The sequence below is a fragment of the Triturus cristatus genome, chromosome 5_1 (assembly GCF_964204655.1).
Source record: "Triturus cristatus chromosome 5_1, aTriCri1.1, whole genome shotgun sequence".
NCBI lineage: Eukaryota > Metazoa > Chordata > Amphibia > Caudata > Salamandridae > Triturus > Triturus cristatus.
In genome coordinates, this window is record NC_140587.1 from 840,292,938 (window position 1) to 840,317,877 (window position 24,940).

Below are 24,940 nucleotides of genomic sequence, written 5' to 3' on the forward strand. Positions count from 1 at the left end.
TCAGCCTCCCCCCATTCACTTACCCTTCCCCCTCTTCTCCATGCTTTCCCTCCCACGCTAGGCTAATCTCTCAGGACATGCGGCAACCCTTTGCAACACATGTAATGTGATGGTGTAAAACTAGAGCTGTTTTGACCTTCTTGTTGGGTTTTGAATACTACCTCATTGTAATCCTGTTACATTCAATTATTTTTATCTATGTATAGCGGTCTGATATTGCCTTAACTATCCCCCTCCCTTGCCTCTCCCCATTCCCATACCCTACCCCCTCTTTTATATCCTTTCCTTCTTTCACTAGCCTAATCTCTCTTGATTTTCTGTAACCCTTTGGCAACTTGTTTGTTTAGATTGTCTAATATTTAAATTGCTATCTACCATCTGTATTGGTTTCTGAATACTACCTCATTGTAAATTTTGCTATATTGCAATGAATACTCATGTAAAGCGCTCTGATACCCCCCGGGTCCAGCTAGCGCTATATAAAACCTGTTAAATAAAATAAAATAAATAAAATCAGTGATGTCATCAGTGATGTCATTTGAGATGTCATCAGTGATGTCACTGACCATGTCATAAATGATGTAATATGTGACGTCATCAGCAGTGCATTGCGGGGCACAGCTGAACTAACTATCACAGCCGAATTTCTAGTTTTGTACGAGTGAAATGTCCATCTAACTATAGCGTCCCTGAAACCGGTGTTTTTTTCAGTTAATTTCGAAGGTTTCTTAAATGCTAATTTCTAACTATAACGTCCCTGAAACCTGTGCTTTTTCAGTGAATTTCAAATGTTTCTTAAATGCTAATTGCTAACTATGCCTCCAAAGGTAGGACATGTGCAGAAAGAGGAAGAAAGGCGCAGAAAGAAGCAAGAGAAATGCAGAAAGAGGCAACAGAAGTCCAGAAAGATGAAGAAAGGTACATAAAGAAGCAAGAGATGTGCCCAAAGAACCAACAGAGGAGCAGAAAGAGGCCTTGTTGCAAAGTCTTCCTGTGCCCCCAACGTTTTGTTGATGGGTACTAGTGGTAACTGACTCTGACTAACCAGGTCCAGAGCAGTACTATGCTGAAAGACTCTTAGAATACAGTGAAAACAACTACATACACTAGGGTACACTGTGGGTTGGGGTACCCCTGTGATTGGCATGACCTTCCCTGTATGGCCCTATTACATATTAGGGCAGGGGGATTAAAACTACCTCTAACTAAGAGATACAGAAGGAGGCAAGAGAGGTGCTGAAAGAGGCAAGAGAGGTGCAGAAAAAAGCAAGTGAAGTGAAGAAAGAGGCAAGTGAGGTGTAGAAAGAAGCAAGAGCAATGCAGAAAGAACCAACAGTGGTGTAAAAAGAGGCATAAGGGGTACAGAAAGGGGTAGGAGAGGTGCAGAAAGAAGGAAGAGAAGTACAGAAAGAGGCACGTAAGGTGCAGATAGAAGCAAGAGCAGTGTAGAACAAACCAACAGAGGTGCTGAAAGAGGGAAGAGGGGTGGAGAGAAAGGCAAGAGGGGTACAGGAAAAGGTAGAATGGGTGCACAAAGAGGCAAGAGAATTGCTGAAAGAAGCAACAGAGGTGTAGAAAGAAGCAAGAAAAGTACAGAAAGAGGGGAGTGAGATTCAAAAATAGGCATGAAAGGTACAGAAAGAGGGAAGACGAGTGCAGAAAGAGACAACAGGGATGCAGAAAGAAGCAAATGAGGTGCAGAAAGAAGCAACAGCCGTGCAGAAGGAGGGAAGAGAGGTGCTGAAAAAGCCAAGAAAAGTGCAGAATGAGGCAAAAGAGGTACATAAAGAGACAACCGGGGAGCAGAAAGAAGCAAGACAGGTGAGGAAAGAAGCATGGAAAGTGCAGAATGAAGCAACAGGGGTGCAGAAAGAGGCAAGAGAAGTGCAGAAACAGGCAATAGAAGTGCACAAAGAGCCAAGAAAATTGCTGAAAGAAGCAACAGAGGTGTAGAAAGAAGCACGAAAAGTACAGAAAGAGGCAATTGAGATGCAAAAACAGGCATGAAAGGTACAGAAAGGGGGAAGACAAATGAAAAAAGAGACAACATTGGGGCAAAAAAAAGCAAATGAGGTGCAGAAAGAGGCAAAAGAGGGAAAAGAGGTATAGAAAAAGCCAACTGCAGAATGAGGCAAAAGAAGTACATAAAGAGACAAAAGGGGTGCAAAAAGAAGCAAGACAGGTGCAGAAAGAAGCTTGGAAAGTGCAGAATGAAGCAACAGGGGTGCAGAAAGAGGCAAGAGAAGTGTAGAAAGGAGCAAGTGAGGTGCAGAAAGAGCCAACAGTGGTGCAAATAGAGGCAAGAGAGGAGCATAAACAGGCAAGAGAATTGCTGAAAGAAGCAAGAGGTGTAGAAAGAATTAAGAAAAGTTCAGAAAGAGGCACGTGAGATGCAAAAACAGACAGACGGGTGCAGACAGAGACAACATGGGTGCAGAAAGAGGCAACAGATGTGAAGAGAGGTGCAGAAAAAGGGAAAAAGTGCAGAAAGAGGCAAAAGAGGTACATAAAGAGAAAACAGTGGTGCAGAAAGAAGCAAGACAGGTGCAGGAAGACGCATGGAAAATGCAGAATGAAGCACCAGGGGTGCAGAAACATACAAGACAAGTGCACAAAGAGGCAAGAGAATTGCTGAAAGAATCAACAGAGGTGTAGAAAGAAGCAAGAAAAGTGCAGAAAGAGGCAAGAGGTTGTGCTTTCTTGGCCCAAGGCTGTCATCCCATTGACTAGCAGTGCTTTCTTGGTCCAAAGCTGTCATCTCACAGACGCAGTGCTTTATTGGTCCAAAGTTGTCATCTCACTGACTGTCAGTGCTTTCTTGGTCCAAAGCTGTCATCTCACTGACTGGCAGTGCTTTGCTGGTCCAAGGCTGTCATCTCACTGACTGGCAGTGTGTTCTTAGTCAGAGGCTGTCATGTCAGTGGGGGGCAAGGGAGAGGTGCTTTGTCAGTTGAAGGGTTAAGGGTAATGGGTATGCTTTCTTTGGTACATGCCATCATATGTAAAAGTACTGGTCCTGGCCACACTGGGGAGTATTTAAAGTCACACATGCTCATCGCAACTAACTTTTACATTTGCAGACTGCATTTGAGAAGTGATAGGTTTTTATTACTCTTATAGTGCTGTGTGCCATGGATGCAGCTTTAAGGCACTAGGGCAAAAGGTAACAGATATCAGTCAGATAGCTGAAATAAGAAAAACCACAGGAGGGGATCTTAGGATAGTGACACCACATAGAACATGCCACAGAGAAGCCAACAACTGTAAGAGGGAGAGTAAGGGTGGTGTGGGTGGAACAGGTTGGGAGAAGAGGAAATATAACTTGTTTCTTTGAAGTCATAATTTTGGGCAGTACCTTTAGGTGTGCTGGCAATGTGGGTCAACCTCGGAGCTACCCATGTTCCTATAAGGTGCCAAGAAAATGCACGCAGTCACACAGGTCATCCTGTGAGAAACCACCAAGCAGCTTATTGGGGCAATCGCTAAGTCCGCCCTTCTTCATCAAGCTTTCTTGTAAAAGCCTTCAAACCATGCAAGCCACTGAAACAACAGAGAAGCTGGGGAGGGGGGGGCAGTTAATTTACTTTAATATTTATCTATTTTTTTGACTTGTTGCCACATGTCCCCATATGACAGCCCCATGGCGCAGAGCTGACTAAGCAGGTGAAAAAAAAGCATGACATTGCTTACGTTTAGAAATGTGGAAGCAGGATTCACTGCAGTCCCAGAAAAGAAGGACATATTCAAAGAGCTGAAAATGCATAACGTGGCACTTGGCGAGGCTCGCAGCTGAGGTTTTTTATCTGTGCTCCGACTGAGAGACAGAGGGAAGCCTGCTAAGCAGTTATTGTGAAAGTAGCTCATTGTGCACATATTTTATATTATTCGGCACGTACGAAAATAAAACCACGTGGATGTGGTTATTAAATATATAGCGAGTGCTCTTTTTTGGTTTACTTTGCCTTGTGTTACATGGCCCCTTCACACTGCATAGGACAGCTCCGGCACACGATTGCACGTCGTCGAGCTTAAAATATGCCCCATGGTGCGCTCTCGATGCAATCTGAAGATGAGAAAATCACTCATACCACAATTCAAAATTGTGTATCTTTTTGTGATATAATTAGGGTCTAATATGAGTCGTAGTAAATGTAATAGACAGAATGCAGCTGGCACTGTAACAATAAAGTACATGTTCTAGTACATGTCCTAGTGAGTGTACTGAATATGTGCGTCCCCACTGAGGCTGCAAATTAATGATCACGTCACGTGTGCGTTTGGCTCTTGGCTTCCTGGTGTCATCGGCACCTGCTCTGGTTGTAGTTTGTTGGTGTCGATCTTGTGTAAATCAGTGAGTTGGCTTGTGTTCATGACACTCAGTCAGGCCTTGCTCTGCATGCGTCGTGAAGCAGGCAAGCGTTTGGTTCCGGAGTGTCACTAGTGCATCAGGAGGGTGAAACACAGGTGCGCATGTGTGCAGGGGCTTTCTCCACACACCCCCACTATAGCTCCCAAAAGCATGAAAGGACGTGGAGCCTCCTCCTTTCTCAGTTGCGCAAAAAGCTGAAGGCCTGGCTAATCGAGTAGTCTCACTAGACCCTGGAGTGCCTGGAATCAGAGGCAATCTCTGGTTGGGCTCTGCCCAGATATCGAAAGTTTTCTTTTCTATAATTTCTCAGCAAGTACTGAATGTATTTACACCATTTAACTAAAAGGGCTCTTTCTGAACCAGTTGCCACCTTTTTGCCAATTTTGGTGTAATTCCGTTCAGCAGTTCGGGTTGTAGCTTTGTCTAAAGTTTCCTATGGAAATTAACATGGGGTAAACGCATTTTGGGTCCCCCCTTTTTTCTCGGCTCCGCTTGACAAATCACCCCAAAACGTTCAAGACACAGAGCTGACTGGAGCGGGCCACTAGTTTTTTAAATTTCGCGAAGATTCATTAAACGACGCCAAAGTTATTGGGAAAACAAAAAACGCTTTTCCTATGGAAACTATGTGCTAAGTATAACTACCTACTGGCGACTGCCAGGTTTTAGGGAAAGTTATAGTTAGTTGGATATTTCACTCATATAAAACCATAGAAATTCCCCCGTTATAGTTAGTTCAGCTAACTATAACTCGCGCCCCGCAATGCACTGCTGATGGCGTCACTCATGACATGCTCAGTGACATCACCCATGACATCACTGATGACATCTCAAATGACATCACTCATGACATCATCCAGTGACTGTGTGTTTCTGTAAAGTTTAAATATGTTTAATATATATAGGGAAAGGCGCATTGATGAATGAGTGGGTGTATAAGTGTCTGAATGGATGATTTAGTAGGTGAGTGAATGACTATATAAGTGAGTGATTAAATGTGTCTTACTGAATGCATGGGTTAGTGACTAAACTGTGTGAATGTCTGTATCCGTCTGTCTGTTCGTGTGTAAGCGGCTACATGGGTTTGTGAATAGCTACATGAGTGTCTATATGTGTTATTGATTGGTTGTCTGAGTATCTGTAAGGCTCTAGTACATATTAGGGCAGGGGGATTAAAACGACCTCTTAAAACATGCTACGGAGCGCGTTTGCACAGTGGTAAAGGGAGGGGGGCCTGAGGTGACATGTGTGTAAACACGCCCTGTGGCCGTTTTAAGGTGGGAGATTAAGCCCCTTTGAATCCTGACGGTCCCTGGGGTCCAACTAGCCAACCAGGTACCTCCAGTAAGTGCCACAGAGCTGTGTTGCAGAAGTGTAAAAAGGGGCTTGGCCTGGCCCACCTCTCTTCAACGCAGCGCAGTGGCGCTTACTGGGGTTGTTGGCCCCCAGGGACCCTCAGGATTGAAGAGGAATTAATTCCCCAACTTAAAACGCACTACAGGGTGTGTTTGCACACATGTCACCTCAGGCCCGCCCTCTCCCCTCCCTTCACCACTGTGCAAACACACCCTGTGGCACGTTTTAAGTTGAGGGATAAAGTCCCCTTCAATCCTGAGGGCCCCTGAGGGCCAACTAGCCCACCAGGTACCTCCAGTAAGCGCCACAGAGCTACGTTGCAGAGAGGTGTAAAAAGGGGAATGACCTAGGCCACCTCTCTGCAACGCAGCGGCGCTTACTGGAAGCACCTGGAGGGCTAGTTGGCCCCAGGAGCCCTCAGGATTGAGCTGCGTTGCAGAGAGGTGTAAAAAAGGGGCATGGCCTCTGAACACCTCTCTGCAACGCAGCTCCCTGGCGCATACTGGAGATACCTGGTGGCCTAGTTGGCCCCAAGGGATCCTCAGTATTCAAGGGGAATTAATTCCCCAACTTACAACACGCAAGGGGGTGCGTTTGCACAGTGGTGAAGGGAGGGGGCAGGACCTGAGGTGACATGTGTGCAAACACACCCTGTGGCGCTTTTTAAGCTGGGGAATTAATTCCTCTTCAATCCTGAGGGTCCCTTGGGGCCAACTAGCTCACCAGGTACATCCAGTAAGTGCCACTGCATAGTTGCAGAGAGGTGGCCCATGCCATGCCCCTTTTTACACCACTTTGCAACGCAGCTCTGTGGTGATTACTGGAGGCACGTATGGCTTCAATTAAACGACGCGCAGTAGAGCGCGCTTTTTTTTTCGGGCCAGATTCGCGCACCCAGGGCGAATTTGGCCGATTTGTTGTTTTTTAAAAAAAATGCTTTTTTGGGCCCTAGGGGTCCTTGTAAGAACCCCTGAGCAGGCCTAGGGGGTCAGGGTCTTTCTACCCTGCCCCCTTTTCTTGTTTTGCATGTTTGTTTTACTGTTTTCTTGTGCCTCGGTTCTACCGAGGCACAAGATGGCTGCCAACATTTCCTGGTTTGAAGTGTTGACAGCCAATTAGAATGCAGCTCGTGATCGGCAGGGTGCGCGGATCCACCGCGGCCATAGATATCGAAACATTTCTTTTTTGATTTTCTCAGCAACTACTGAATGGATTTACACCATTTAAGAAAAACAGTGCTTTCTGAACCAAGCACTACCTTTTTGCCAAATTTGGTGTAATTCCATTCAGCAGTTCGAGCTCTAGCCGTGTCTAAAGTTTCCTATGGGAAATTGATTTTTTCACCTCTTTTTCTTGAATTTCTCAGGAACTACTGAACGGATTTACACCATTTAACAAAAAGAGTGCTTTGTGAACCAAGGGCTACATTTTGCCAAATTCGGTGTAATTCCGTTCAGCAGTTCGGGCTGTAGCCGTGTCTAAAGTTTCCTATGGGAAATAACATGGAGGAAACACGTCATGAGTGATGTCACTGACCATGTCATGAGTGATGTAATTTGTGACGTCATCAGCAGTGCATTGCGGGGTCGCAAGGTATAGTTAGCTGAACTAACTATAACGGGGGAATTTCACAGGTTTTGTACGAGTGCAATGTCCAACTAACTATAACTTACCCTAAAACCTATGTTTTTTTCAGTGAATTTCTAAGGTTTTTAAATGCTAATTCTTAACTATAACGCCCCTGAAATCTACGTTTTTTTCAGTGAATTTCAAAGGTTTTTTAAATGCTAGTTTCTAACTATGCCTACAGAGGTAGGACATGTGATGAAAGAAGAAACAACGCACAGAAAGAAAAAAAAGAAATGCAGAAAGAAGCAACAGAAGTTCTCAAAGACAAAGAAAAGTGCAGGAAGAAGCAAGATATGTGTAGAAAGAACCAACAGAGGAGCAGAAAGAGGCCTTGTTACAAAATCCTCCTGTGCCCACAACTTTTTCATACGGATACTGGTGTTAACTGACTCTGACTAACCAGGCCTAGAGCCAGTGGTATGCTAAAAGACACTTAGAATACAGTGAAAACACCTACATACACTAGGGAACACTATGCCTTGGGTACCGCTGTGATTAGCATTACCTCCTCTGTAAGCCCCTAGTACATAATAGGGCAGGGGCATTAAAACTACCTCTTAAAACGCGCCACGGGTTGCGTTTGCACTCTGGTGAAGGGAGGGGGGAGCCTGAGGTGACATGTGTGCAAAACACGCCCTGTGGGCGTTTTAAGTTGGGTGATGAAGCCCCCTTGAATCCTGAGGGTCCCTGGGGCCAACTAATCCACCAGGTATGGCCAGTGAGTGCCACAGAGTTGCATTGCAGAGAGGTGTAAAATGGGGCATGGCCTCGGACCACCTCTCTCCAACGTAGCGCAGTGGCACTTACTGGAAGCACCTGGTGGGCTAGTTGGCCCCCAGGGGCCCTCAGGATTGAAGGGGAATTATTTACCAAGTGAAAACGCGCGCACGGGACGTGTTTGCACATGTCACCTCAGGCCCCGTCCCCTCCCTTCACCACTGTGTAAACACGCCCTATGGCCGTTTTAAGTCCCCTTGAATCCTGAGGGTCCCTAGGGTCCAATTAGCCCACTAGGTACTTCCAGTAAGTGCCACAGAGCTGCGTTGCAGAGAGGTGTAAAAAAGGGCACGGCCTGGACCACCTCTCTGCAACGCAGAGCAGTGGCGCTTACTGGAATCACCTGGTGGCCTAGGTGGCCCTCAGGGGCCCTCAGGATTGAAGGGGAATTATTTCCCCAACTGAAAACGCGCCACAGGATGTTTTTGCACACGTCACCTCAGGCCCCGTCCCCTCCCTTCACCACTGTGTAAACACGCCCTGTGGCTATTTTAAGTTGAGAGATTAAGACCCCTTGAATCCTGAGGGTCCCTAGGGTCCCACTAGCCCACTAGGTACCTCCAGTAAGCGCCACAGAGCTGCGTTGCAGAGAGGTGTAAAAAGTGGCACGGCCTGGACCACCTCTCTGCAACGCAGCACAGTGGCACTTACTGGAGGTAAGTGGTGGGCTAGTTGGCCCCAAGGGACCCTCAGGATTAAGGAGGAATTAATTCCCCAACTTAAAACGCCCACCCATTTCATTCAGAAGCCCCGGGGGGGGGCTGCGGGGGGCCGTGAGCCCCCTGGAAATATTTTTGAAAAGCCCTGGGGGGTGGCGGTCCCCAGGGCTGGGGGGCCCCTTTGGGCCCTATTACAATATAAAGATTGCCCACAGGACTTGGCCCACCAGGGGGCTAAATTATAACGAAGCGAGGGGGTCAGGGTGTTTCTACCCTGCCCCCTTTTTGTGTATTGTGCGTTTGTTTTTCTCTTTTCTTGTGCCTCGGTTACACCGGTTACTTATCTTCGTGAAATTTTCAAAACTAATGGGGCGCTCCGCTCAGCTCCTACCCTGAAAGTCTCGGGGTGATTCGTCAAGCGGGGGCTGAGAAAAAAGGGGGGTCCCAAAACGCGTTTTCCCCATGCATTTTCCCATAGGACCTTTAGTCGAAGGTACAGCCCGAACGGCTGAACAGAATTACTTGAAATTTGGCAAAGAGGTAGTCCTCAGGTCAGGCATGTGCCTTTTGCTTAAATGGTGTAAATCCTTTCAGTAGTTCCTGAGAAAATCAAAAGTAAAATCACATATGTATCTGGGCGGAGCCTAACCACACATCTCATCGTGAGATTTGATTGGCTGTCAGCACTTCATCCAAGAAGTGTTGGCAGCTATCTTGGGACCAATATACATGATAACACCTCATTAAAAAGCATTTCAGTTAATAGAAGGTTTTAAGCCTTTAGTTACATTATAAATCATTTGTTGATGGTACCATACTCATTTTAGTAATTGTGGTATGTTCTAAGGTGATTTTACCATGTGAAAAAACCTTCTGCTGGGATATCATGAATCATGTTTGAGAGAAAACTATTTTCACATGCTTTTCCCACAGAGGTGTGGAAGGTGATCTATAAGCTAAACTGAGAGCATATTTTCTGTGAATTCACAGTATCTTTCTTAGTCATGTGAGAATGAAGTCTGACATTCTCAGTAAAACGTGTACATCCAACAAGGGCAGAGACTGTCAGTTGATTCCTTTGTGTTCTACTGCAGCTTCCCAGAGTGTTCCAAAGAACAACTAGAGCGCTATCACTCCTACTTATGATAAACGTATGGCACACCTGAAGCCATCTTGATTGGAATAAAGTGGTAACTCTTAAAACATTTAATTTAAAAAGGAACAAAATGAGGGGGTTCATTTTGCCATAGAATGTATGATTAGTGCTGCAGAAAGAAAAATGAGGGCACATTTTGAGTGACTTCTCAAATCCTCTTCCATTTCATTAAAGAATTCTGACATGCAGACTGAAACATGCACTTTCAATACCAGCAGCAGACTTCCCTGGTGAGCAGTAGCTTTACTACAGTGATCTAATGAGCAACTACAGTGCTAACAGTCTGAATTTATGGCTAATGTGTGGCACATCTGAATGCCTTCTTCATTGAATCAAAGTAAAAAACTGACAGTATGCCTACTGAGGAGACTGTAGTAAATAAGAAAATGAGGAAACTCCATAACAAGTCTTCCAAGATGGCCACCAGAGACAAAAGAGCCCAAATGTAGCACAAATATCACCGAGATGTAGCCCAAGTATAGCCCAATGACAGAAATCCCAGAGTGTTTTAAAGAACAAATAGAGCGCTAACAGTCTTACTTTTGACAAAAGTATGGCACACCTGAAGCCATCTTGATTGGAATAAAGTGGTAACACTAAAACATTTAATTTGCAAAGGAACAAAATGAGGGGGTTCATTTTGCCATAGAAATTATGATTAGTGCTGCAGAAAGAAAAATTAGGGCACATTTTGACTTCTCAAATCCTCTTCTATTTCATTAAAAAGTTCTGACATGCAGACTGAAATATGCACTTTGAATACCAGCAGCAGACTTCCCTGGTGAGCAGTAGCTTTACTACAGTGATCTAATGAGGAACTAGAGTGCTACCATTCAGAATTTATGGCAAATGTGTCACATCTGAATGCCTTCTTGATGAACCAAAGTAAACAAGCATTGAAAATGCAATAGGTCTCGCCCTCGTTTAAGTTAAAGCAATTCTGTTTGTAATTAGGTGGCTTTTTAGCTTTGCTTTTATTAGTGTTTTTCAAAATTTCATGTACATAACATGCATATATGTATGCATGCATTTATATTTGTATTTTTTTTTTTTAATATGTTTATTGAGTTTTTTGATTGAAAAGGTAAAATAACAAATAAGAAAATAAAAAAGAAGAAAACATTACAACCAGTAATAACAAAGGAAAGACACAGTCCAAACATAAACAGCCTCCAGTAGCATGTCCTATACATACAGACAAATCATAAGTCAGAGATTGAATCAAGCAATAATAGATACAGAGGGTTTAGAATGGAAACAAAAGAGTGGTCCCACTATCTAAACAAGCCGTAGCGCCCATACTGTGCATCACCGTGAAGGGGGGAAAGAGAAAGGGGGGGGGGGGCTGGGGCAAGCAGTCCATATCATAGGTTGTACAGTCCCATCGAGCCCTAAGAAGTGGGAGTAGCCCCCAACGGGGATGTAGCCTCTCCCTGCTCAGCAGCGGCTGGGGACGGTCTCCGTTCCAAGTACAGGGCCCAAAAGTTTTTAGGTCTGTTACGGGGTGGCAATAATTCGCTGTAATTTTCAGTTTGAGTACAACAGTATAGCATATCTCTAGTCCATTGTTGCAAAGTTGGCAGTGGACCACGAAGCCAGCAGACAGCCACACATCTCTTCGCAAGTAGAAACGCCATATCGACCAGGCGTCTGTGACTCTTGGGGAGTGGCAGTGAGTAGCCTAGTAGAGCAAGGAACGGGTCCGGGGTCAGCGACATGTCCGTAACGCGATTAACTTCTAAGAATATATCACCCCAGAAGTGGGCAATCCCTGGGCAGGTCCAGGCCACATGTAGGAAGTCAGCTGAAGGCTCTCCGCATCGATCACACTGGGGGGTGTCACGTAGACCAAAGCGGTGTAATCGCTCCGGGGTATGATAAACCCGGTTGAGAAATTTAAAGTGGGCCAATCTATGGCGCCCATTAAGTGAGATTCGTTTGGTGCTAAGGCAACAGTATCGCCACTTATCATCGGTCAAATCTATCTGCAGATCCCGTTGCCATGCCAGCCGCGGCTTCGCGTATGCACCGTCTCTAGCAGTCAGCGTGGAGTGGTAAATTCTAGAGACCAACTTAGCCGATGACTGAGCTTTAATGATGGCGGTCAATATCGGGATCTCTGGAGGTTCCGCCATGTCCTCCCCCAATATTTCCCTAAGGGCGTGTCTAACCCTATGAAATTGAAACAGAGCAAGGGGAGTACAGACGGCATCCCCCTCAGTGACGCCCCGCAGGGAACAGGCAGTACCGCCCTCAAAAAGGTCCCCCATGGTATGTAGATTGAGTGACTGCAGTGCCTGGATCACACCTCTGTCCCTACATGGCGCCAGCCAGCTGCACCAGTCCAAACGGGCTACAGGGGCATACAGGAGATTACCAGCGTGAGCAGCCAGAATATGGTGCCACGCGTGGACGACCGAATTAAGAGAGTCCATTATGCCCGTACGCCTGTCACAAGGCGAAAACAACAAAGCTGGCAAAGGCCTGGGATCGGCGACGATAGTCTCAATCAACAAGTGGGGTATATCCAAAGGTCCATGAATCCAGTAATGGGCATGTGAGGATTGGGCGGCTCTATAGTACAACTCCAAGTCAGGGGCACCAAGGCCCCCCATCTCATATGGTAGTGTCAATATCCTCCAGGCAACGCGAGGCTGCTTGCCCCTCCATGCCAGGCGCACCAATAGAGAGTGAAGGCGACTGAAGAATGCCCTGGACAAAACCATGGGTATGTTCATAAATAGAAAGAGAAACCGCGGTAGGATTATCATTTTCATGAGCGCCACTCTGCCCATTAGAGAGAGCGGAAGAGCAATCCATCTGTCCACGTCGTCCTCCAGTTTGGAGATGGCAACACCATAATTTTCTCGCAGAACAACCTCCGAGTCCGTATGTAGGCGAATACCCAGGTATCGTACCGCCTCAGTGGACCATAAAAGGGGGTATTCCGGCTCAAAGCGAGCCGTGGCTGGGGTGAGCGGAAACATGATGGACTTACTCCAATTGACCCCTATACCCGAAAGCGAACCGAAGAGGACCACCTCCCTCAATACCGGGGACAGATGGGTCGCAGGCTCCCTAACATAGATTAGCGTATCATCCGCATACGTCGATACGATTAGGCGATAGTTTGGGAATCGAATGCCCCTATAGCTGTGATACTCCCGGAGTGCGCAAGCCAGGGGTTCCGCTGTCAGGGCATACAATATTGGGGAAAGAGGGCATCCATGCCTCGTGCCCCTAAAAATAGATATGGGATCAGTGACTAAGGACCCAATACGAATGCGCGCCGTGGGGGAGGAGTAGAGTGCCGCAAGAAATTGCAGGAAAACCGGCCCCACTCCCATACGGCTCAAGACGTGTCGCATGAAAGGCCACTCAACCGAGTCGAAGGCCTTCTCCATATCTAAGAATACCGCAACCGCCGGGACCTCCGGGGGGGTATGTTGTAAAGCTGCGAAGACAGTTCGCAGGTTATAAGTTAAGTTGCGGCTTGGAACAAAGCCGGCCTGCTCGGGCGCCACCAGGGTGGTGACCAGTGGGCTAAGGCGATTAGCCAGTATTTTCGCGAAAATCTTCGCGTCCACGTTCATGAGGGACAACGGACGGTACGAGGCACACTCCTCTGGCCGTTTCCCAGGTTTGAGTATGGCCACCAGTATCGCTTCCCGCATAGTTGGAGGCATACTGCCTGAGGAACATATATCCCCAAACAGTGTGAGCAGGTGGGGGAGTAGGAGATCCTGGAATGCCTTATAAAAGGCCACCGCGAGCCCGTCGCTTCCCGGAGCACTACCGGCCCTCATCTCCGAGAGGGCAAGCAGCGCCTCCTCGCGCTCGATTGGCCTCATCAGGAACTCGCGGTGCCAGTCAGACAACCAGGGAAGCTTAATATGCGACAGGTAATCCTCCATAAGCTCATCTGAGCAGTGACCGCGGGAAGCATAGAGATCAGCATAGTATTTCCGAAATTGCTCCGCTACCTGATCCTCCGTAAGCGGGGGATCACCTTGCTGCAGTCTAATATCTGGAATCGTGGTGTTGGCCCTCCGCTGCTGCAGAAGCCGTGCCAGAACCCTACCAGGCCTCTCCCCCTCACCATAGCTACGGGCAGTGGCATATTTCCCGAGGTGTTTTATCTCTACATCAGCTTCCTTATGGTAGTCTCGCAGGGTTTGCGCCAGGTCCCGGTCAAGTTCCTCACTGTGTACCTGTCTACGAGTGGATTCTAGGTCCTTCAGTTTCCGCTCTAGAGCTGTCAATCTGGCACGTATCGACTTTAGCACCCCTGCATGTTTGGATATGGTCACCCCCCTGATATACGCCTTAAAAGCTTCCCAAACTGTCAGAAAGGAGTCAACGGAGCCTATGTTCGTCTCGAAAAAGGCCTCAATAGACGTTGCGATCTCTTCCCTGAAAACAGAATCAAGGAGGGAGAATGGGGGAAAGCGCCATGCAAATGGAGGGATGCGTTTCTTTGGGGAGGTCAGCGTGAGAAGGAGTGGAGAATGATCAGAAAAGGTGCGAGGGAGAATCGTGCATGCCCGGATCTGGTGAGTCAATTGTAGTGAAGCAAACCAGTAGTCAATTCTCGTATGTATGTTGTGAGGTGCAGAATAGTGCGTGTAGCCACCCTGCTGAGTGTGTCCGCGGCGCCATACGTCATACATGTCCAACTTCACCAGGGATGACTCCACCAGTCTGGCAGAGGCCGACGGGCGTCTATCCGGGCCATCAGACCGGTCCAGAGCAGGGTGTATGACAAAATTAAAATCCCCACCCCACAGAATATTGTCCAAAGCGTAAGGTTGGGACATCGCCACCAGGTTAGCGTAAAAGTCAGGGTGGTCATAGTTAGGGCCATAAACATTGCAAATGAAAAGCTCGAGCCCCCTACCACAGCACTTAGACAAAACAAATCTACCCTCCCTGTCCGTTTCCAGGGGTGACAATGAGAGCGCAGCCCTCGGATTCACCCACGTCATAACCCCCCTGGCGTGTGATGTGAAACCCGCAGCATGTATATTACCCATCAACCCTTTGGTACGCTATATGGGGCTATCCGGGTGAAGGTGGGTCTCCTGCAGGAGTGCCACATCCACATTGTGTCTATTCAAATAGCTCAGTATCTTGCGAACCTTACGGAAATCATTAAGGCCGCGGACGTTCCAGGTCAGCAAAACCAGCGAGTCTAGGGCGCTATCGCAATGAAGCTTGGGCGTGTCACTCATATGCGGTAAGAGGATAATAAAAGGATGAGGAGAGTGCAATCCAGACCGTGTCGTCCCTTAACAGCAAACCAAAGGAAAATGCAACGAAAATAAAACCATAAACCATCCCAGCACAAACCTGCCCCCCCAATCGTGCCCAATAACACAGACAACATCCAGAAGTAGGCATCAGCCTGCCAGGGCCAGGAAAACCCACGTCAACGTCCCACAATAACAAACCACACAGCAAAACAAGAATCAGACCCCTCCCGCCCCCCGCCCACGCCTGCCCAACCCCAACTAGGCTGTGGAACCAACCCACCCCCCCAAGGAGAAAAATCCCCACCCAAATCCAGACAACCAGAAACATCCCAGGTGTACTACACGCGGGGGGGGGAATGTAGCCCGCGCAACAGAAAAAGAAAAGAAAGTGTGATCAATGAGACCACTGCTCCACACCCCGCCTTAAAGCAAACGTGCAGCTGTGAATAAATGCAGCCAAGCGTATGTCCCACAGGGCTATAGGGAGGGCGAAATAAGCAGATCGCATATCTAATACAAGTCAAGCAATGAGCACATAGCAACAAATATGAAGGAGAACAGTCATGACCCCCAATAAGAAAACTTTGGCGTTCTGAAACACAGTAGTGAATGAAAAACACAAAACAATAAATGACAACAGTTCCTGTCTTCCAAAGCCGGTCAGCCCTGCTCATCCAAGGGACCCCCGGTCGGTTCGTCCGAGAGCCGGCGATCCGGCAGTGGCCGCCCCTCCCTCGCCCAGTCCTTCAAAGCTTTTTGCAGGATCTTTGGATCAGTAAATATATGTGAGCGGCCCTGCCGATTCACTCTTAACTTAGCTGGATAGAGCATGGCATAATCCGCACCCATCTACCGGAGTTGTCTCTTCATGGGAGCGAACAAGCGCCTCGCCTCCTGAACTCTAGCAGTGAAGTCTGGAAAGAGTGAAATGGTCGACCCCTCGAATCGAAGCGGTTGTTTTTCGCGGGCAAGTTTAAGGGCGACATCGCGGTCCCTATAGTTCAGGAGTTTAGCTATGACTGGCCTGGGAGAGGCGCCTGGCGCCGGCCTGGGGCCAAGAGAGCGGTGCGCCCTCTCAACCACAAACATGTTTGAAAAGGAGGAGTCACCCAACAGAGTTTTCAAAAGCTTTTCTATGAAGAGTTCCATGCTCCCCGTGGGTGCCGTCTCCGGCAGGCCCGTGATGCGGAGATTACAGCGCCGAGAGCGGGCCTCCAAGTCTTCTGTCTTGTCCTGGAGGAGCTGCACCACCCTGCCCAGCTGTTTGTGTTCCGCATCAAGAGCGGTCTGCGCCTCCTCCGTCTCCGTCAGCCTGCGCTCCGAGCTGTCCAGGCGCTCTGCATGTTTGTCCAATCTGTCCGCCATGCGGTCCATTCTGTAGGACAGCACGTCCATTTTGGCCCCCAAAGAGGTTATCCCACCCTGGAGGGTCTTTTCCATGGAGAGCAAGAGGCCGCGGATATCCTGGTGTTGTTTGTCCGGGTTCCGGCCGTGGTCCGCGACATCACTCTCCGTCGCAGCTCCGCCAGGCCTGGGTCGCTTGGGGTCAAACGACAATTTGGGTTGGGACTTATCCGTGCGTCCCATCGTATCGCCGTGTGGGGCCCGGTGCTCTAAGGAGCGCCTCGACCTCCTCCACAAGGATTCCACCCCCTCCTATCCGTATGGGTGGGTCGCCCCAAAGCAATCCGCAAGTAGTAGCTGGTCGGTGGGTGGTCCAGGGCCGCAAATAGTGGCTAGCCCCCCCTGACCCGCCCTCGTTGCAATGGAGAGCGTCTGCAGGGCCGCAGTGCGTCTATCACCCCCCCACCAGGCAGTAACGCAAACGTAATATATGGCGGAATCAGCCAGTCCCCGTGTGGGCCATGCGGCGCGAGACCCCGGCAGCAGCGTGGGCCAACAGATCAATGCATGGTATGCGCCAAGCAGGTCTCGGAGGCGCTAGGAGGGCGAGGGATCCAGCTCAGGCAACAGTTTGCGACAGGTAGTCCAAAATAGCCAGCAATGCAATGGTGGGGGGGCGCCTCATGAGTTGATGCACTGCATAGGAAAGCCACAGGGCTCCCCAGCAGGCCTCGCCGTCAGCAAGGGGCACTCACCGGCATCGTATCAGTTGTCCAGAAGGCAGCGCGGCCTCAGCTCCCCGCAAAGCACCGGCTCTCAGGTAGATGTAGGGCCGCCGTGCCGATCCCTCCAGGCGGCCGGCAGGGACGCAGCGGAGGGGAACGCAGACACGGGGAACAGGGTCCTCAGAGACACCGGGCCAGTCTCACCGCCGCAGGGCCTCCGCAGCAGGACCTCGGCGAGGGCCGCACGTCGCCTCCCCGGATGAGGAGGGGAAGGAGGAGCTCCGCACGGCAGCCTCCGTGCAGCGCCAGCGGGCAGGGCCCGGAAGCCCGGTATCAGCAGAGCTCCGAATCTTCACTCGGAAGGCAGGTAGGCGAGTCGCTCTTCCCGCCACCGGCACCGTGGCACCCCAGAGGACCCTAGGTCACCGTTTCCTGGTGCAGGTGGGACACAGCTGCAGGATAGTAGGCGGATAATGTGACGGGCTAACGGAGTGCTCAGTTCAGGCGGCCATCGTGGTCGCGCGCTAGCTCCGCGCCCCATTTATATTTGTATTTATATAGATATGCAGATTATATATATCTTTATATATGTATGTATATATATATATACATACATATATATAAATGCATATGCATATATGTGCATATGTGTGCGTGTAGAGAGAGGTAGAGAGAGGTAGAGAGGTAGCGGTGTAGAGGTAGAGACATAGAGGTAGAGAGGTAGAGGTAGAGAGGTAGAGAGTAGTAGAGAGAGAGGTAGAGAGAGAGTAGTAGAGAGTAGTAGAGAGAGTAGCAGAGAGTGAGTAGGAGAGAGTAGTAGAGTGAGTAGTAGAGAGTGAGTAGTAGAGAGTAGTAGAGAGTGAGAAGTAGATAGTAGTAGAGAGTAGTAAAGAGTGAGTAGTAGAGTGAGTAGTAGAGAGTAGTGGAGAGTGAGTAGTAGAGAGTAGTAGAGAGTGAGTATTAGAGAGTGAGTAGTAGAGAGTAGTAGAGAGTGTGTGTAGTGGAGACTGAGTAGCAGAGAGAGAGTAGTAGAGAATGAGTAGTAGAGAATGAGTAGTAGAGTGAGTAGTAGAGAGTAGTAGAGAGAGAGTAGTAGAGAGAGAGTAGTAGAGAATGAGTAGTAGAGAGTAGTAGAGAGTGAGTAGTAGAGAGTGAGTAGTAGAGAGAGAGTAGTGCAGAGTGAGTAGTAGATAGTGATTAGTAGAGAGTAGTGGAGTAGTAGAGAGTGAGTCGTAGAGAGTAGTAGAGAGTGAGTAGTAGAGCAAGTAGTAGAGAGTGTGTAGTAGAGAGAGAGTAGTAGAGAGTGAGCAGTAGAGAGTGAGTTTTAGAGAGAGTAGTAGAGAGTAGTAGAGTAGTAGAGAGTGAGTAGTAGAGAGTGAGTAGTAGAGAGTAGTAGAGAGTGAGTAGCAGAAGGAGTAGTAGAGAATAGTAGAGTAGTAGAGAGTGAGTAGTAGAGAGTAGTAGAGAGCGAGTAGTAGAGAGTGAGTAGTGGAGATTGAGTAGTAGAGTAGTAGAGAGTGAGTAGGAGAGAGTGAGTAGTAGAGAGAGAGTAGTAGAGAGTAGTAGAGTGAGTGAGAGTGAGTAGTAGAGAGAGAGTAGTAGAGAGTAGTAGAGAGTGAGTAGTAGAGTGGTAGAGAGTGAGTGGTAGAGAGAAGTAGAGAGTAGTAGAGTGAGTAGTACAGAGTAGTAGAGAGTGAGTAGATGAGAGTGATTAGTAGAGAGTGAGTAGTAGAGAGTGAGTAGTTGAGAGTGAGTAGTAGAGAGTAGTAGAGAGTAGTAGAGTAGTAGAGAGTGAGTAGTAGAGAGTGAGCAGTAGAGAGTAGTAGAGGGAGTAGTAGAGAGGGAGTAGTAGAGAGAGAGTAGTAGAGAGTAGTAGAGAGTGAGTAGTAGAGTAGTAGAGAGTGAGTGGTAAATAGTAGTAGAGAGCAGTAGAGTGAGTAGTAGAGAGAGAGTAGTAGAGAGTGAGTAGTAGAAAGTAGTAGCGAGTGAGTAGTAGAGAGTGAGTAGTTTAATTTAAAAGGAACACAATGAGGAGGTTCATTTTGCCATAGAAATTATGATTAGTGCGGAAAAAAGAAAAATAAGGGCACATTTTGAGTGACTTCTCAAATCCTCTTCTATTTGATTAAAAAATTCTGACCTGGAAACTGAAACATGCACTTTCAATACCAGCAGCAGACTTCCCTGGTGAGCAGTAGCTTTACTACAGTGATCTAATAAGCAACTAGAGTGCTAACATTCCGAATTTATGGCAAATGTGTGACACATCTGAATGCCTTCTTGATGGAATGAAAGTAAAAAACCTGAAAGTATTTCCTACTGAGGAGACTGTTGTAAATGAGGAAATTAGGAAACTTCAAAACAAATAAGTCTCCCAAGTTGGCCACCAGAGACAAAAGAGCCCAAATGTAGCACAAATATCACCGAGATGTAGCCCAAGTATAGCCCAATGACAGAATGTCCCAGAGTGTTTTAAAGAACAACTAGAGCGCTAACAGTCTTACTTATGACAAAAGTATGGCACACCTGATGCCATCTTGATTGGAATAAAGTGGTAACACTTAAAACATTTAATTTGCAAAGGAACAAAATGAGGGGGTTCATTTTGCCATAGAAATTATGATTAGTGCTGCAGAAAGAAAGATTAGGGCACATTTTGACTTCTCAAATCCTCTTCCATTTCATAAAAAAATTCTGACATGCAGACTGAAACATGCACTTTGAATACCAGCACCAGACTTCCCTAGTGAGCAGTAGCTTTAGTACAGTGATCTAATGAGGAACTAGAGTGCTACCATTCAGAATTTATGGCAAATGTGTCACATCTAGGCCTGGGCCAAAATTCCGTTCCGTTCGCGGAAATTGCGATAATTTGGCATTTTCGCTTTCCGGGGAATGCGCGAAAATGTCAAAATTTCCGCATTCCGACGCTTGGCGATAATTTGTTTCTTGCTCGCACTGTAAAAAAATACATTCTTGTGTGCGCGCGATCGCCTTACCTGAATCCCCGCGTTTGCTGACAAGTTTTCCCGCAACAGTTTGCGCTCGCATTGTCGCGCGATGACGTCATTGGTTGCGCGAACACATCATTCTTCTCGCGATCATGCACCGCGCGAGTATGAGAAGATTGAGATCTCAAACACGTCATTCTACATCGCGAGCGAGAGGGTGAGGACGCGGGCACGTCTAATCGAACGCGAACAGGAGAAAGAGACCCCGAACACGTCATATCCAACGCGACAGGGACGAAGAGAACGCGATCATGTCATTTTCGACACGCCGACGGAAGTAATGTGAAGCTCGAGAACTCGAACATGTAAAATTTTCAATTTGGAGAGGAATATCAGCTCTAGCAGCATGAAACCGTCTGCAAATGCTGATTTTGGACGAAAACAACTCCTTACATAGACATTTGGCTGTCCTTTTTTGTGCAAGGAGTCCTTTTTTTAAAAGGTGGAGAGTGGGAGGAAGTGACACAGAATCTCCAGCTTCCTGTTCCTGTCCAGCAGGCTCCTCCCAGTGCTTTGTCCATCTCCTGCTCATTCTGCCTTTGGATTTGGAGCTGGAAAGATCACTCTTTTTGTCTGCTGCATCATTGCAATTGGATTTGAGGATTTTTGGAATAGGATATTTTACAAGTAAGTGGTTGTTGTGTCTGTTTGATTGTGGGCATTGCAGTTGTTGTAACTACAATTTATTTTTGATAATTATCATCATTCCTTTTTTAAAAAAAATGTTGTGGGTAGTAGTAGTAGCTAGCCATGGGCATGGCCTCATGGGTATGTGCATGATGAAGCAACTGTTCCTTTTGGTGTTTTTTTAATGTATTTCATTTTCAAGCACATTTAGGGCATGGATGGCATTGGATTGAGTTGGGGAAGTGTGCTTTTTGGGGGTGGCCTTTCTGATGTTGTTGTGCCTGGCCATGTGGCTGGTGGCCATTTTGAAGCCTAGGCCTGCAAGCTTGCCTGGCCTTGTCTGCCAACAGGCCTGCTTTCATCCACTAGGATTACAGCAGGTAGCCACAGCTTTATTAATCTAGTGTTTTCTGTGTGGTCTGTTGAATTTAGACTTCGTTTAGGGCATGGATGGCATTGGATTGAGTTGGGGAAGTGTGCTTTTTGGGGGTGGCCTTTCTGATGTTTTTGGGCCTGGCCATGTGGCTGGTGGCCATTTTGAAGCCTAGGCCTGCAAGCTTGCCTGGCCTTGTCCGCCAACAGGCCTGCTTTCATCCACTAGGATCAGAGCAGGTAGCCACAGCGTTATTAATCTAGTGTTTTCTGTGTGGTCTGTTGAATTTAGACTTCATTTAGGGCATGGATGGCATTGGATTGAGTTGGGGAAGTGTGCTTTTTGGGGGTGGACTTTCTGATGTTGTTGGGCCTGGCCATGTGGCTGGTGGCCATTTTGAAGCCTAGGCCTGCAAGCTTGCCTGGCCTTGTCCACCAACAGGCCTGCTTTCATCCACTAGGATCAGAGCAGGTAGCCACAGCTTTATTAATCTAGTGTTTTCTGTGTGGTCTGTTGAATTTAGACTTCATTTAGGGCATGGATGGCATTGGATTGAGTTGGGGAAGTGTGCTTTTTGGGGGTGGCCTTTCTGATGTTGTTGGGCCTGGCCATGTGGCTGGTGGCCATTTTGAAGCCTAGGCCTGCAAGTTTGCCTGGCCTTGTCCGCCAACAGGCCTGCTTTCATCCACTAGGATCAGAGCAGGTAGCCACAGCTTTATTAATCTAGTGTATTCTGTGTGGTCTGTTGAATTTAGACTTCATTTAGGGCATGGATGGCATTGGATTGAGTTGGAGAAGTGTGCTTTTTGGGGGTGGCCTTTCTGATGTTGTTGTGCCTGGCCATGTGGCTGGTGGCCGTTTTGAAGCCTAGGCCTGCAAGTTTGCCTGGCCTTGTCTGCCAACAGGCCTGCTTTCATCCACTAGGATCAGAGCAGGTAGCCACAGCTTTATTAATCTAGTGTTTTCTGTGTGGTCTGTTGAATTTAGACTTCATTTAGGGCATGGATGGCATTGGATTGAGTTGGGGAAGTGTGCTGGTTGGGGGTGGCCTTTCTGATGTTGTTGGGCCTGGCCATGTGGCTGGTGGCCATTTTGAAGCCGAGGCCTGCAAGCTTGCCTGGCCTTGTCCGCCAACAGGCCTGCTTTCATCCACTAGGATCAGAGCAGGTAGCCACAGCTTTATTAATCTAGTGTTTTCTGTGTGGTCAGTTGAATTTAGACTTCATTTAGGGCATGGATGGCATTGGATTTAGTTGGGGAAGTGTGCTTTTTGGGGGTGGCCTTTCTGATGTTGTTGGGCCTGGCCATGTGGCTGGTGGCCATTTTGAAGCCTAGGCCTGCAAGCTTGCCTGGCCTTGTCCGCCAACAGGCCTGCTTTCATCCACTAGGATCAGAGCAGGTAGCCACAGCTTTATTAATCTAGTATTTTCTGTGTGGTCTGTTGAATTTAGACTTCATTTAGGGCATGGATGGCTTTGGATTGAGTTGGGGAAGTGTGCTTTTTGGGGGTGGCCTTGCTGATGTTGTTGGGCCTGGCCATGTGGCTGGTGGCCATTTTGAAGCCTAGGCCTGCAAGTTTGCCTGGCCCTGTCCGCCAACAGGCCTGCTTTCATCCACTAGGATCAGAGCAGGTAGCCACTTCTTTATTAATCTAGTGTTTTCTGTGTGGTCTGTTGAATTTAGACTTCATTTAGGGCATGGATGGCATTGGATTGAGTTGGAGAAGTGTGCTTTTTGGGGGTGGCCTTTCTGATGTTGTTGTGCCTGGCCATGTGGCTGGTGGTCATTTTGAAGCCTAGGCCTGCAAGCTTGCCTGGCCTTGTCTGCCAACAGGCCTGCTTTCATCCACTAGGATCAGAGCAGGTAGCCACAGCTTTATTAATCTAGTGTTTTCTGTGTGGTCTGTTGAATTTAGACTTCATTTAGGGCATGGATGGCATTGGATTGAGTTGGGGAAGTGTGCTTGTTGGGGGTGGCCTTTCGGATGTTGTTGGGCCTGGCCATGTGGCTGGTGGCCATTTTGAAGCCGAGGCCTGCAAGCTTGCCTGGCCTTGTCCGCCAACAGGCCTGCTTTCATCCACTAGGATCAGAGCAGGTAGCCACAGCTTTATTAATCTAGTGTTTTCTGTGTGGTCAGTTGAATTTAGACTTCATTTAGGGCTTGGATGGCATTGGATTGAGTTGGGGAAGTGTGCTTTTTGGGGGTGGCCTTTCTGATGTTGTTGGGCCTGGCCATGTGGCTGGTGGCCATTTTGAAGCCTAGGCCTGCAAGCTTGCCTGGCCTTGTCTGCCAACAGGCCAGCTTTCATCCACTAGGATCAGAGCAGGTAGCCACAGCTTTATTAATCTAGTGTTTTCTGTGTGGTCTGTTGAATTTGGACTTCATTTAGGGCATGGATGGCATTGGATTGAGTTGGGGAAGTGTGCTTTTTGGAGGTGGCCTTTCTGATGTTGTTGGGCCTGGCCATGTGGCTGGTGGCCATTTTGAAGCCTAGGCCTGCAAGATGCCTGGCCTTGTCTGCCAACAGGCCTGCTTTCCTCCACTAGGATCAGAGCAGGTAGCCACATCTTTATTAATCAAGTGTTTTCTGTGTGGTCTGTTGAATTTAGACATCATTTAGGGCATGGATGACATTAGATTGAGTTGGGGAAGTGTGTTTTTTTGGGATGGGCTTTCTGATGTTATTGGGCCTGGCCATGTGGCTGGTGGCCATTTTGAAGCCTAGGCCTGCAAGCTTGCCTGGCTTTGTCTGCCAACAGGCCTGCTTTCATCCACTAGGATCAGAGCAGGTAGCAACAGCTTTATTAATCAAGTGTTTTCTGTGTTGTCTGTTGAATTTAGACATCATTTAGGGCATGGATGGCATTAGATTGAGTTGGGGAAGTGTGTTTTTTTGGGGTGGGCTTTCTGATGTTGGTTGTCTTAAAGACATGCTTTTGTTGTATGTGTCTGGTGTGTTGGTGTGCAATGCATGCACCCTGCAGACCTTTTTGGGGCCTGTGAATGTTCGTATTTGCATTTTGTTGCATTAAAAAGGCAGAGCAGTGTGCTTTAGCATGCATCGTTTACCTGGCTTTTATAGGCCTTTTGTCAGCTCATGGTGTTTCCCAGGCCCCCTGCTTGTTTGTGATTTGTGAGTGTCCATGTGGCTGGTGGCCTTTTTTTGTGTTTGGACTGGGAGTTATTAGTGTCCTGCTTTTGCCATAGGCCTGCATGGTTTTCCTATTGGCTATTTGGCTTACTGCTTCCATCCATCCACCCCCTTTGCCAGCAGCAGCTCCATGGATGCTGAGATGTTCAAATAATTTAATGGCAAATAGGGTCCACCCCACTTCCATTACATTTTTATTTTGGTGGTTATCATTAACTTTCCTATCCTTCCTGAGAGTGTAGTGTGTGACTGACTGTACACAGTAGTATAACATAGCCCTTGTTAAAAAAAGTCATACATGGCTAGACTATATCTTTTGTTTGCACTAGTACAGTACTAAGTAACTGAACCAAAAATGTATAGGTTTGCTAGGTTTCCTTAGGTGCCGGCAGAGGTGGGGTCCAAAATACACAGCTAGGCACAATGCAAAAAAGGGTCAGTTTTCACTTCAAAAATGTGATGTGTCCACGTTGTGTTTTGAGCCATTTCCTGTTGTGGGTACTAGGCCTA